The sequence below is a fragment of the Schistocerca americana genome, chromosome 1, assembly GCF_021461395.2.
Source record: "Schistocerca americana isolate TAMUIC-IGC-003095 chromosome 1, iqSchAmer2.1, whole genome shotgun sequence".
NCBI lineage: Eukaryota > Metazoa > Arthropoda > Insecta > Orthoptera > Acrididae > Schistocerca > Schistocerca americana.
In genome coordinates this window covers 732,799,917-732,812,791 of record NC_060119.1, presented here as the reverse complement: position 1 = coordinate 732,812,791, position 12,875 = coordinate 732,799,917, and the positions used below count along the sequence as shown (strand labels likewise).

General features: G+C 41.8%; 1 non-coding gene across 1 annotated transcript; it reads left to right on the top strand.

The window, feature by feature from the left end:
* The first annotated feature begins 7,601 nt into the window (after positions 1-7,601).
* Positions 7,602-7,673, top strand: Trnag-ucc. Its single transcript has one exon. It is a non-coding gene; the product is annotated as a tRNA-Gly (tRNA).
* Positions 7,674-12,875: the final 5,202 nt, after the last annotated feature.

Genomic DNA, 12,875 nt, shown 5'->3' with positions numbered 1-12,875 from the left:
AATGTGTTCTTGATGTGGAATCTACATCTACATCTACATCTACATTGATACTCCGCAAGCCACCCAACGGTGTGTGGCGGAGGGCACTTTACGTGCCACTGTCATTACCTCCCTTTCCTGTTCCAGTCGCGTATGGTTCGCGGGAAGAACGACTGTCTGAAAGCCTCCGTGCGCGCTCTAATCTCTCTAATTTTACATTCGTGATCTCCTCGGGAAGTATAAGTAGGGGGAAGCAATATATTCGATACCTCATCCAGAAACGCACCCTCTAGAAACCTGGCGAGCAAGCTACACCGCGATGCAGAGCGCCTCTCTTGCAGAGTCTGCCACTTGAGTTTATTAAACATCTCCGTAACGCTATCACGGTTACCAAATAACCCAGTGACGAAACGCGCCGCGCTTCTTTGGATCTTCTCTATCTCCTCCGTCAACCCGACCTGGTACGGATCCCACACTGATGAGCAATACTCAAGTATAGGTCGAACGAGTGTTTTGTAAGCCACCTCCTTTGTTGATGGACTACATTTTCTAAGCACTCTCCCAATGAATCTCAATCTGGTACCCGCCTTACCAACAATTAGTTTTATATGATCATTCCACTTCAAATCGTTCCGTACGCATACTCCCAGATATTTTACAGAAGTAACTGCTACCAGTGTTTGTTCCGCTATCATATAATCATACAATAAAGGATCCTTCTTTCTATGTATTCGCAATACATTACATTTGTCTATGTTAAGGGTCAGTTGCCACTCCCTGCACCAAGTGCCTATCCGCTGCAGATCTTCCTGTATTTCGCTACAATTTTCTAATGCAGCAACTTCTCTGTATACTACAGCATCATCCGCGAAAAGCCGCATGGAACTTCCGACACTATCTACTAAGTCATTTATATATATTGTGAAAAGCAATGGTCCCATAACACTCCCCTGTGGCACGCCAGAGGTTACTTTAACGTCTGTAGACGTCTCTCCATTGATAACAACATGCTGTGTTCTGTTTGCTAAAAACTCTTCAATCCAGCCACACAGCTGGTCTGATATTCCGTAGGCTCTTACTTTGTTTATCAGGCGACAGTGCGGAACTGTATCGAACGCCTTCCGGAAGTCAAGAAAAATAGCATCTACCTGGGAGCCTGTATCTAATATTTTCTGGGTCTCATGAACAAATAAGGCGAGTTGGGTCTCACACGATCGCTGTTTCCGGAATCCATGTTGATTCCTACATAGTAGATTCTGGGTTTCCAGAAATGACATGATACGCGAGCAAAAAACATGTTCTAAAATTCTACAAGAGATCGACGTAAGAGATATAGGTCTATAGTTTTGCGCATCTGCTCGACGACCCTTCTTGAAGACTGGGACTATCTGTGCTCTTTTCCAATCATTTGGAACCCTCCGTTCCTCTAGAGACTTGCGGTACACGGCTGTTAGAAGGGGGGCAAGTTCTTTCGCGTACTCTGTGTAGAATCGAATTGGTATCCCGTCAGGTCCAGTGGACTTTCCTCTATTGAGTGATTCCAGTTGCTTTTCTATTCCTTGGACACTTATTTCGATGTCAGCCATTTTTTCGTTTGTGCGAGGATTTAGAGAAGGAACTGCAGTGCGGTCTTCCTCTGTGAAACAGCTTTGGAAAAAGGTGTTTAGTATTTCAGCTTTACGCGTGTCATCCTCTGTTTCAATGCCATCATCATCCCGTAGTGTCTGGATATGCTGTTTCGAGCCACTTACTGATTTAACGTAAGACCAGAACTTCCTAGGATTTTCTGTCAAGTCGGTACATAGAATTTTACTTTCGAATTCAATGAACGCTTCACGCATAGCCCTCCTTACGCTAACTTTGACATCGTTTAGCTTCTGTTTGTCTGAGAGGTTTTGGCTGCGCTTAAACTTGGAGTGGAGCTCTCTTTGCTTTCGCAGTAGTTTCCTAACTTTGTTGTTGTACCACGGTGGGTTTTTCCCGTCCCTCACAGTTTTACTCGGCACGTACCTGTCTAAAACGCATTTTACGATTGCCTTGAACTTTTTCCATAAACACTCAACATTGTCAGTGTCGGAACAGAAATTTTCGTTTTGATCTGTTAGGTAGTCTGAAATCTGCCTTCTATTACTCTTGCTAAACAGATAAACCTTCCTCCCTTTTTTTATATTCCTATTAACTTCCATATTCAGGGATGCTGCAACGGCCTTATGATCACTGATTCCCTGTTCTGTACATACAGATTCGAAAAGTTCGGGTCTGTTTGTTATCAGTAGGTCCAATATGTTATCTCCACGAGTCGGTTCTCTGTTTAATTGCTCGAGGTAATTTTCGGATAGTGCACTCAGTATAATGTCACTCGATGCTCTGTCCCTACCACCCGTCCTAAACATCTGAGTGTCCCAGGCTATATCTGGTAAATTGAAATGTTCCACTCGTTCAAGTGAGGGTGGTCGCGAACGACCTTGCAAATTTTTGACAAAAGATTACATATGCTGCATCAGCTCACTACTAAAAATTAACAGTTATTAAGCCACAAAGATATTTTACGGCAATTGTTTCAAAAAATTTCACCCGAAGTTTTACTCCTGTTTATAAAGACCTGCATCTGAAGGGGTCCTCCACTTTTTTTTAGCTTTAACTACCGCTTGATAGAACTCCTTTTTCTACGAGAATTAACTCATTCCGTGGCCAGAAAATAAAAAAAGGTGTATCATACGACTACATATCAGTGAGTCACGGCTGGAATCTGTCAAGTCATACAAGTATCAGACTAACATTTTGCATGAGTGTGAAATGGAACAATAACGTAGACTCAGCCGGGGGTAAAGCAGATGATAGAGTTCGGTTCACTTATAGGATGCCTGGAAAAGATTATCTGTCTACAAACTAGATTGCTTACGAAACACTCGTGAGACCCATCCTACAATATTGTCGTAGATTATTGCTAAAGTCTACGGTAACCGTACCAAACATGACTAACAGGAGATATTGTACCTATACAAAAAAGGGCAGAGCAAAAGGGGGCTCTTTTAGCCGCGGGAGAGGGTCTCTAAGAAGCTGAGATAGCAACGAAAAGATTAGACTATTTACAGCTCTCAGGTAGGTGTTTGAGCAGTCATTCTTCCCCTTCTCCATACGGGAATCAGTCCGATGGGAAGAGCCCTTTGCCAAAAAGTTCATATTGGTTTGTAGAATACAAATGTATATGTATGATCCAATCCTCTTGTGGGGATCATACTGGTTCCACAACACACAAAGAAATTGATTAATACAACAAATTAAACTTGTGTTAATCATTTTAGATAATAGAATCGGGAAAACTGCACTGACGGCCCCTCCGATGTAGGAGCAGGTGCAAGAAGAGTTGCCAGGACAGAAAAGGAAATTGTCCTTTGTTCCTAAGGTTTCTATTTTAAATTTCTGTATTGTAAAAAAATGTATGAAACAGAGCTGTATTGATATCTTTTTATTATTACCATCAGTTTCGGCAGTATACCATCTTCTCAGTGTGAAAAAGACTAATATTACTCGAGAATCATTACAATTATTGACACAAAAAACGTCATTGTCGCTATAAACTCTTCATAGGTGCGTATCTGTAGCGTGGCAATGAATGCTGTAATATCGAATAAACAGTCATCCACTAGATAGGAAGTAATGACTCACTTGAGTCGCCACTTACTTTTTAATCGAGTGTATGTCACTTAATAATCAAAATCTTTCAGGTCCACGTATCCTGGCAGAAGAGATGCTTGCAGTTTTGCTCTGTGGCCTAATCGTCTCTCAGAACAGTAATTGAGACATTTAAGCTGTATGTTAGTTTTAATACAGGTAAGAATTCAGTTTACCCTTCTATTAACAGTACATTTAATATAATGTAGCTTGGAAAATAAAAATAACGGAGAAGGCTGGGTGTTGAGGCTACTCTATGACTATGCTGACCATAGTAAGACCATTTTATTTCATTTTTAGTGTTCTTCTTAACAGCTGGGGGGTTATGTTTTGAAACCATCCCTTCCTTGTTGTTTTTCACTTTCCTTTTTATTCGCTGCCTTAATGATAATTTACAGTAAACCTTTACAGTAAGCGACCCTCTGTTGCATCAAATTGATTAGATAGATCAGTAGTAAAATGAATAAAACAGATAAGTGAAAAATGATTTTTCTCCATCGTTCAGACTACAAACCTTTCCTTTACACGTTGGATTGTGTAATAATCAGTTTTAGCGATAAGTAGACAATAGGCTGCCGTATAAGATGTACAGAGCGTCCCGGGAGGAATGGTCAGTATTCAAGGATATGCCAGGAAAGATCATTCGAAGCAAAAAAGGAAGCGTGGGCTCTAAAATACATATTTTAAGAGTCTGGTATGGACGAAAAGAAGAAAAATTGGCCTTGTAAACATGGGCTCTAAAATGCGTATCTTAAGACCTATAAGCACTTCTTCAGTAGAAGGGATGTGTTTTATAGTAGCGGAGAACTGTAAGTCCTCATAGCTCCTAAGCTATTTATTTTAGACTCCATTTTTGACAGACCCTTTTGCTTCCATTGATCGTTCGTCACGTCGCTGAATACTGACTGTAGCTCCTGGGACACGCTGTGAGGATGAGAAGTTTTCTTTCTTCTGATCCATCTTTATCTTCATTACAAACATGTGTCGGTAACCGAAGGGAGTCACAGACACGAAGAAGTAAATACCACCTCGTGACGACGTGATTTTCGTTATATCCCAAGATATAAAACTGTGTTATGAAGATAATTCAATCATGTGACTGAAATTGAAAGTTATTCTTTTGGTCAAGAAGAGTTCGAATATGACTGCTGAAATATGGGTACTGATGAATATTGCATATAGCAACCATAAGCCTAATGGAAGTTTCAGTTGTAAATTGTTGGTAGTGTATGGATGTAAATACAGAGGCCGGCCGGAGTGGCCATGCGGTTCTAGGCGCTGCAGTCTGGAGCCGAGCGACCGCTACGGTCGCAGGTTCGAATCCTGCCTCGGGCATGGATGTGTGTGATGTCTTTAGGTTAGTTAGGTTTAATTAGTTCTAAGTTCTAGGCGACTGATGACCTCAGAAGTTAAGTCGCATAGTGCTCAGAGCCATTTGAACCATTTTTTTGTAAATACAGATGTACTTACTAGATTAGGTGTATTTCTACTGCGTGGAAATCCACTGTGTTCGTGGAATCTATTTACGTCAAAGAGCAACCAGGAAATAATTCTAATGAAATTGCATTGAACTGAACCGTTTATGTCTGAGTGTATGATTTGTGCAAAACTAGAATATAGTTTCGCCCCAATGTTTGTAGATTTGTTATACATTCAGTTACTCTTAAGTCAAGCTGTTGAAAAACTCGTTAATAATAAGCATTGTCTCTATCTGGACAGTGAAACTTGCTAGTGTAAAGTCCCAACAATTTTGTAAAAACCGTTAACGTATCTTCGTGAAATATTTACAGACAGCATAATAGTCTCCAGACGAGATCTATAAGAACGCATTCGGAGCTAATCAGTGAGCGTTTCTCATGAAGACATAAACATTTAAATTTTGGGGACTAAAGTGCGCGTCATTTATGTTGGCGGCCGAGTTTAGGTTCGTTCTGCGCATCTGACGTCACAAAACAGTCAGCCAATGAACAGAGAACAACGTTGCCACATCTCGACTGCAGTGCAGAGCATGGACGAGTGTCTTCAGTATTAGAAACGTTCAGTCATAAATAAAGTAATAGAACAAAAGCAATGTCTTGATAGCAGACATTCTTTTATAGAAAGTTTGGAAAAAGCATTCTTTATACCAACTGCTTCATATTCTATTAATTAATTAAACCAAACAAGCAATAAGACTCCTAATTCAGGCGATAGTAAGGAAAGGTGTTTGTATCACTCTCACGAACTGCTTTTTCACAATAAAGAACAGCGGTAATTGTTTATTTCCTATTGTACTTCGCCGAAGCGTGAGTAATTCGTAGTCATACCAACAGTGTTTGTCAATATTTTGCGTGACGTATTATAGTCCTCATTGCGGTATGTACTCACTCAAAGCGTAATGTATTCAGCCGACGTGCGTTAGCGTAACGGTTAAGGTGTTGGGCTGCTAACAGAAAGGTTAGAAGTTAAAACCTTGTGCAGTGTTTAATATTTTCAATATTTAAAAACAATATCGAAGTGCCTTACTTCACGAATTATATTCGTTTGAATGCAATTTTTTGAAATTTCTAGTGCTTTGTCTCTTTATTAACCCTTTCGCTGCTGCAGACACGTGCCCGTCGCATTCCGCGCTGTGCGCGATTTTGTCACTGCACTGCTCGCCTGTGCAGACACATGGTGTTCCGATTGCTTTGACGCTCTTATCATTCGATTCCACAAAAACTATTTGGCCCAAAAATTAGATTTTTACACATCTTCTTGACTGATACCTTCCCCCCATAAATGACTTAATTTTGTTTCGCTGTTCAACGCAGTTATCATGCAGCATTAAATATAGTAAACCATTGCACGAAATTTTGAAGAGTTTGCAGAGGTAAGAAGTCCATAGCGTATACTTTCCGTATGGTCGATTTTAGTTGCCACAATGTTGAGGGTGAAATGTGGACAAGATACCTAAATTTCATACAAAATTTACTGTATACTCTATGGACTTCTTCAAAATTTCGTGCAATGGTTTACTATATTTAATGCTGCATAATAACTGCGTTGAACATCGAAACAAAATTACGTCATTTATGGGGGGAAGGTATCAGTCAAGAAGATGTGTAAAAATCTAATTTTTGGGCCAAATTGTTTTTGTGGAATCGATTGATAAGAGTGTCAAAGCAGTCGGAACACGATGTGTCTGCACAGGCGAGCAGTGCAGTGACAATAGCGCACAGCGCGGAATGCAGGGAGCACGTCTTTGTAGCAGCGAAAGGGTTAATGCGGCCGTGGTAGCTTTACTTCATGAACTGCGCGCTCCCCCCTACAGGTAAGCTTGCGAACTATGCTAAACTATGGCGCTGCTTCTATTGGCGCGTGCGTCGTGTGCAACTGGCAACGCAGCAATCTCCCGCGTCTGTGCGGGCATGCGCGAGCCGCCAAGATAAAAGAATTGAACTATAGTGTAGCAGGGGATACAACCCGTCGGCTTTGGACAATGACGTCACAAGTCGCCAAACGAGTAGCGATTCTTATTAGTGTTGTAGCTCCCTTCAGTAGCTGATACGTGTTTTTTGGCTTTTTTAAAAAAAAATCTCACGAGATAGAATAAACAGATCCACTTTATTAAGCAATCAGTAAAAAAACGAAACTGAAACATAACAGCAAAAGCGAAAATGGTAAACTGCTCTCTGGCGACTTGTGACGTCATTGTCCAAAGCCGACGGGTTGTATTCCCTGCTACACTAGACCCAAATTTCGTTAAGAACGCACGAACTTAATTTAAAAGTAAGTCGCGACACCAGTTAAACTGATCACGAATCAAACACTGATTGCATATTGTAATACTTAGTATCAATGTTAGTATTATGATAAAAACGTACATTGATACTTTCGAAAATGGAATATAGGTACTAACATTGCTCATAGAAATATGCACTGTTCTCTTCAAAATAAAGAGAAATCATGGCAACACAGCACAACGGGCGATGGTGGTGTAATGGTCAGCATAGTTGCCTTCCAAGCAGTTGATCCGGGTTCGATTCCCGGCCATCGCATTGATTTTTATTTTCCGATCTGTATTCTACTAAACATGCTGCAGCAGGGGTGATACTTATAATATTACTAGAGTTAGAATTAAAAGCATTAAAATTAAATGTGCCAGTTACAGAGTATGAAATCTTACTTTTGACTGAAACTGGAGAGAATCATTTTTGTTGCTTTCAATACAGCCGTAAAAAAGGAAAAATAAAAGCTCATAAAAGGAAATGTTTGTCAAACTAAGGAAAGAGAAAAACCATTGATACAATTATTTTATTATTCATTTTACTATCGTTCACTAAAGAGTTAATGTGAAGCATCGGTAAGGCCGTGAGTAGGTCGCAGAACTCTATACGCAACCAGAACTCTTTAGAGATGAGAAAGAAGAAAAATAAAAGATAAAAACAATAAGTAAAAGTTCCAAATCAAAACATGCAAAACGGTTGCACAGGAGGTAATTAAAAAATTAAAATGAAAATCATGCGAAGCTGTCATAAAGCAGTTTATCCTGGTTCAGTTCTCGGCCTTCGTCTATTTAATGCATAGTAATAGGAACATTACTTGTAATTTTACCGGCATTAAAACTAACAGTTACTGTTCTGAGAACTGGATTCGTCAACAGAGAGAAAATTTCACGCATTACTTCTCCCAGAATATATGGCTCTGAAAGTCTGCGCATTAAGAGACATACGCAATGAAAAGCTAAAGAAACTGGCACACCTACCTAATATCGTGTAGGGCCTCCTCGAACACGCAGAAGTGCCACAACACGACGTGGCATCGACACGACTAATGTCTGAAGTAGTGCTGGAAGTAACTGACACCATGAATCCTGCAGAGCTGTCCACAAGTCCGTAAGAGTACGAGAGGGCGGAGATCTCTTCTGAACAGCACGTTGCAAGGAACCCCAGATATGCTCATTAATGTTCATGTCTGGGGAGTTCGGTGGCCAACGGAAATGTTTAAACTCAGAAGAGTGTTCATGGAGCCACTCTGTAGCAATCCTGCACGTGTAGGGTGTCGCATTGTCCAGCTGAAGTTGCCCACGTCCGTCGGAATTCACAATGGAGATGAATGGATGCAGTTGATCAGGCAGCATTCTTACATACGTGTCACCTGTCCGAGTCGTATGTAGACGTATCAGGGGTCCAACATCACTCCAACTGGACACGCCAACAAGTGTCGTCGTGTGAACCATTCAACGAAACATAATCGATATCGGCTTTCGGAGCGGACGGCTGACTCGTGTTCAACTGATGACTGCACGACACAAAGCTTTATGCCTCGCCTGGGCCCGTCAATACCGACAATGGACTGTTGACTGGAAACATGTTGCCTGGTGTGACGAGTCTCGTTTCAAATTGTATCGAGCGGATGGACGTGTGCGGGTATGGAGACAACCTCATGAATTCATGGACCGTGCATGTCAGCAAGGGACTGTTCAAGCTGGTGGAGGCTCTGTAGTGGTGTGGGGCGTGTGCAGTTGGAGTGATATAGGGCCCCTGATAGCTTAAAAACTTCCGCTGGCCACCAAACTCCCCAGACATGAACAGTACTGAACATATCCGGGATGCCTTGCAACGTAGTGTTCAGAAGAGATCTCCACTCTCTCGTACTCTCACCCACTTATGGACAGCCTGCAGGATTCATGGTGTCAGTTCCCTATATCACTATTTCAGACATTAGCCGAGCCCATGCCACGTCGTGTTGCGGCACTTATGTGTGCTCGCCGGAGTCATACACAATATTAGGCAGGTGTAACAGTTTCTGTGGCTCTTCAGTGTAGAGTGAATTTTCGCTCTGCAGCGGAGTGTGCTTCCCTTCTTTGCTTAGTAGCTATTGGTTTTCTGTTCTTTCTGATGCTTGTCTCTTTTTACAAAGGTTTCTTTGTTGGTGGTATTTATCATTCCCATAGCCATGCAAGCTTATACAGCTTTTCATTTCTCCTCCAGCCATTCCTGCTTTGCAATACTGAGCTTTCTGTAAATTGTATTTTTTAAATGTCTGTATTCCATTTCGCCTGCTTCATTTGCTGCATTTCAGGATTTTCTCCTTTCATCGGTTAAATCCAATAACTCATACGTTATGCAAGACTTTCTATTGGACACTGTTATTTTGCATCGTTGTAGTGTTCCGCCTTCTGGTGTGTTCCGTCTTCTTCTGCGCTCTCCCTTTGTTTTTTGTCAATCGTTGGCTAATGATCCCACTGAAGCTCACAACCAACTCTGCTTCTTTCAGTGTACTCAGGTCGTGTCTCCCTATTTTCCTACATTTATGCAGCACCTCCAGTTAAAACTTGCATCTCACGACCAACAAATTGTGGTTACAGCGCACGCAAACCTTTGAAAATGTTTTGCAGCTGATTTGCAGTTTAAAATCTAATTTCGGGATCTCTGACTTACCATTATGTATTCTATCTGAAGTGATTCTTAATTCAAGTGCACTTCGCAGTATTTTACTAGTCGTTCTCCCCTGTGATTCCTGTCCTACGGTCCAAGTCGCCCACTACTCTTCCTGCCCTTCCATTTCCTACTATCGATTAAATTTTCGCCTCCCGTAACTGTCTCCCCTTTATCTCATCATACATTCTACATCTACATCCATACTCCGCAAGCCACCTCACGGTGTGTGGCGGAGGGTACCTTGAGTACCTTTATCGGTTCTCCCCTCTATTCCAGTCTCGTATTGTTCGTAGAAAGGATTGTCGGTATGCCTCTGTGTGGGGTCTAATCTCTCTGATTTTATCCTCATGGTCTCTTCGCGAGACGTAGGAGGGAGCAATAGACTGCTTGACTCCTCGGTGAAGGTATGTTCTCGACAAAAGCCCGTACCGAGCTACTGAGCGTCTCTCCTGCAGAGTCTTCCACTGGAGTTTATCTATCATCTCCGTAACGCTTTCGCGATTACTAAATGATCCTGTAACGAAGCGCGCTGCTCTCCGTTGGATCTTCTCTATCAACCCTATCTGGTACGGATCCCACACTGCTGAGCAGTATTCAAGCAGTGGGCAAACAAGCGTACTGTAACCTACTTCCTTTTGTTTTCGGATTGCATTTCCTTAGGATTCTTCCAATGAATCTCAGTCTGGCATCTGCTTTACCGAAGATCAACTTTATATGATCATTCCATTGTAAATCACTCCTAATGCGTACTTCCAGATAATTTATGGAATTAACTGCTTCCAGTTGCTGACCTGCAGATTCTTTCAATCTCTTACAATCATCTGCGCAACTAGTGGACATATAAACTTGAACTACAGTGCTGAATGACAATGTTGTTCATAGTAGCTTACCAGCATTCCTGCCTTCTTATTCATTATTAGATATACTCCTGCAATATATGCTTATATTTGATTCTGTGTTGATAAATCTCTACTCAGCTAACGGGAAGCCCTGTCCTTTCCTGCCACTGCACTTCACTAATTACTAATTCCCACTATATTCAAGCTGTCCACGTGTCGTTGTAAATTCACCAAACTATCTTCTCGATTACAGAATCTACCAATTCACATTCCAACACGACGTCCTCCTGATTAGACCCCATCAGAAGATCGGAATGAGGAATTAATTTACCTCTCGAAAATTTCATCCAGGAGGCTGACATCATTAAACCATACCCTCTGCCCAGTAAGCAAATATATATAGCAGTGTGCAACCAATCGCTTGCACAGTATAATTCCGAAGATAAAGAGTGGAAATTATTTCTTTAAAAGCCGAAACCTATCTCGCCTGCGAATATCTTTATTCGAAAATACGAAAAAATAGAGGAAACTGGGAGTCCCTATCGTGTTTGTAACGAATACCGATGTCAATGATATAACAGATTCCAAATCATCCTCCTACTTTACATAGTCAACTAAGGTGTTTCTCATGTCTAGAGAACCCGAAAACGTCTCTTCCACCTGTTTTTCACCATCTAGATGCACACAACACACATCAAAATCGATATTCTCTCAGCCAAATATGGGAAATGTGTAGAAGCAGTCAACTGGTTAGTATACATGGCAGGGAATAATTGTCCAGCACAAGCATTCGTCCATATTGAACCTTCCCAAATTTCCACGGAGAACACATGCGATCTCGAAGACTGCCCAACACGTATTGAGTGTTAGTTCGCCGTTCACCCGCCTAGAGAGCGGCAGCTTAAGTCAGCTGCATTCTTGTACTCCAGCCTGCCTAATTCATACCACTCCCACTGGAAATGTCAATCGTTCCAGCCACAGGCTACTGCCACCACACACCCCTCGCACACCAGGCAGAATCGTCCTAGGATACTAGTCACTTATTTATCAGTGTACCTACAATTAAATATTACGATTTCAGTCTCAGTCTGGTGGCATTCGATAGTGAGCGAATATCAGAAATCCCCCCACCCCCCCTCCCTCCTGACAGCTGTGGCACTGGAAATATGAAAATGTTTATTTTCCACTTAAAAAATGTTTCATACACCTTATGGCTATCGTAGTTTTCCTAGTCAAATCCATACCCCCTCTTACGACAAGACATAGTCCTTTTCTTTGCACTTAGCCGGCCGGAGTGGCCGAGCGGTTAAAGGCGCTACAGTCTGGAACCGCACGACCGCTACGGTCGCAGGTTCGAATCCTGCCTCGGGCATGGATGTGTGTGATGTCCTTAGGTTAGTTAGGTTTAAGAAGTTCTAAGTTCTAGGGGACTGATGACCACAGCAGTTGAGTCCCATAGTGCTCAGAGCCATTTTTCTTTGCACTTATCAGAACACTGACCTCAGTAGACATACTTTATAAGGCTGCTGAACACAGAGAATCTATCACACGTCCCAAACTAAATATAATACGCCGCCAATAAATGAACGCTGACGATACCAAACAATACTGAGCGAAAATCCACGATGGCTGGGTATGCCTCATTTGCTTATCTTGCGAGTATTACCATTGTGCCTTAGGAAGAAAGACGTAATCGTCTTATAAGCCACCAGATGTTAAAAACACAATCGCAATGGCTATTTCACTGTCGCCCTGCATAAAAAGCGGACTTGTTCTATAGACACACAAAAGCATTGATAACGATATCTATATTAAAAAACATACAAGCTTTATAAATCGAGGTGTGGTATTGGTTTCGAACGCAGTGGTCTTCCACACAAACACCGCGACATTGACTATAGACGGTGAGACCGTAGAGGAAGACAGAGATTGGAATACATCCAGCAAATAACTGAGTACGTAGGCTGCACGTGCTACT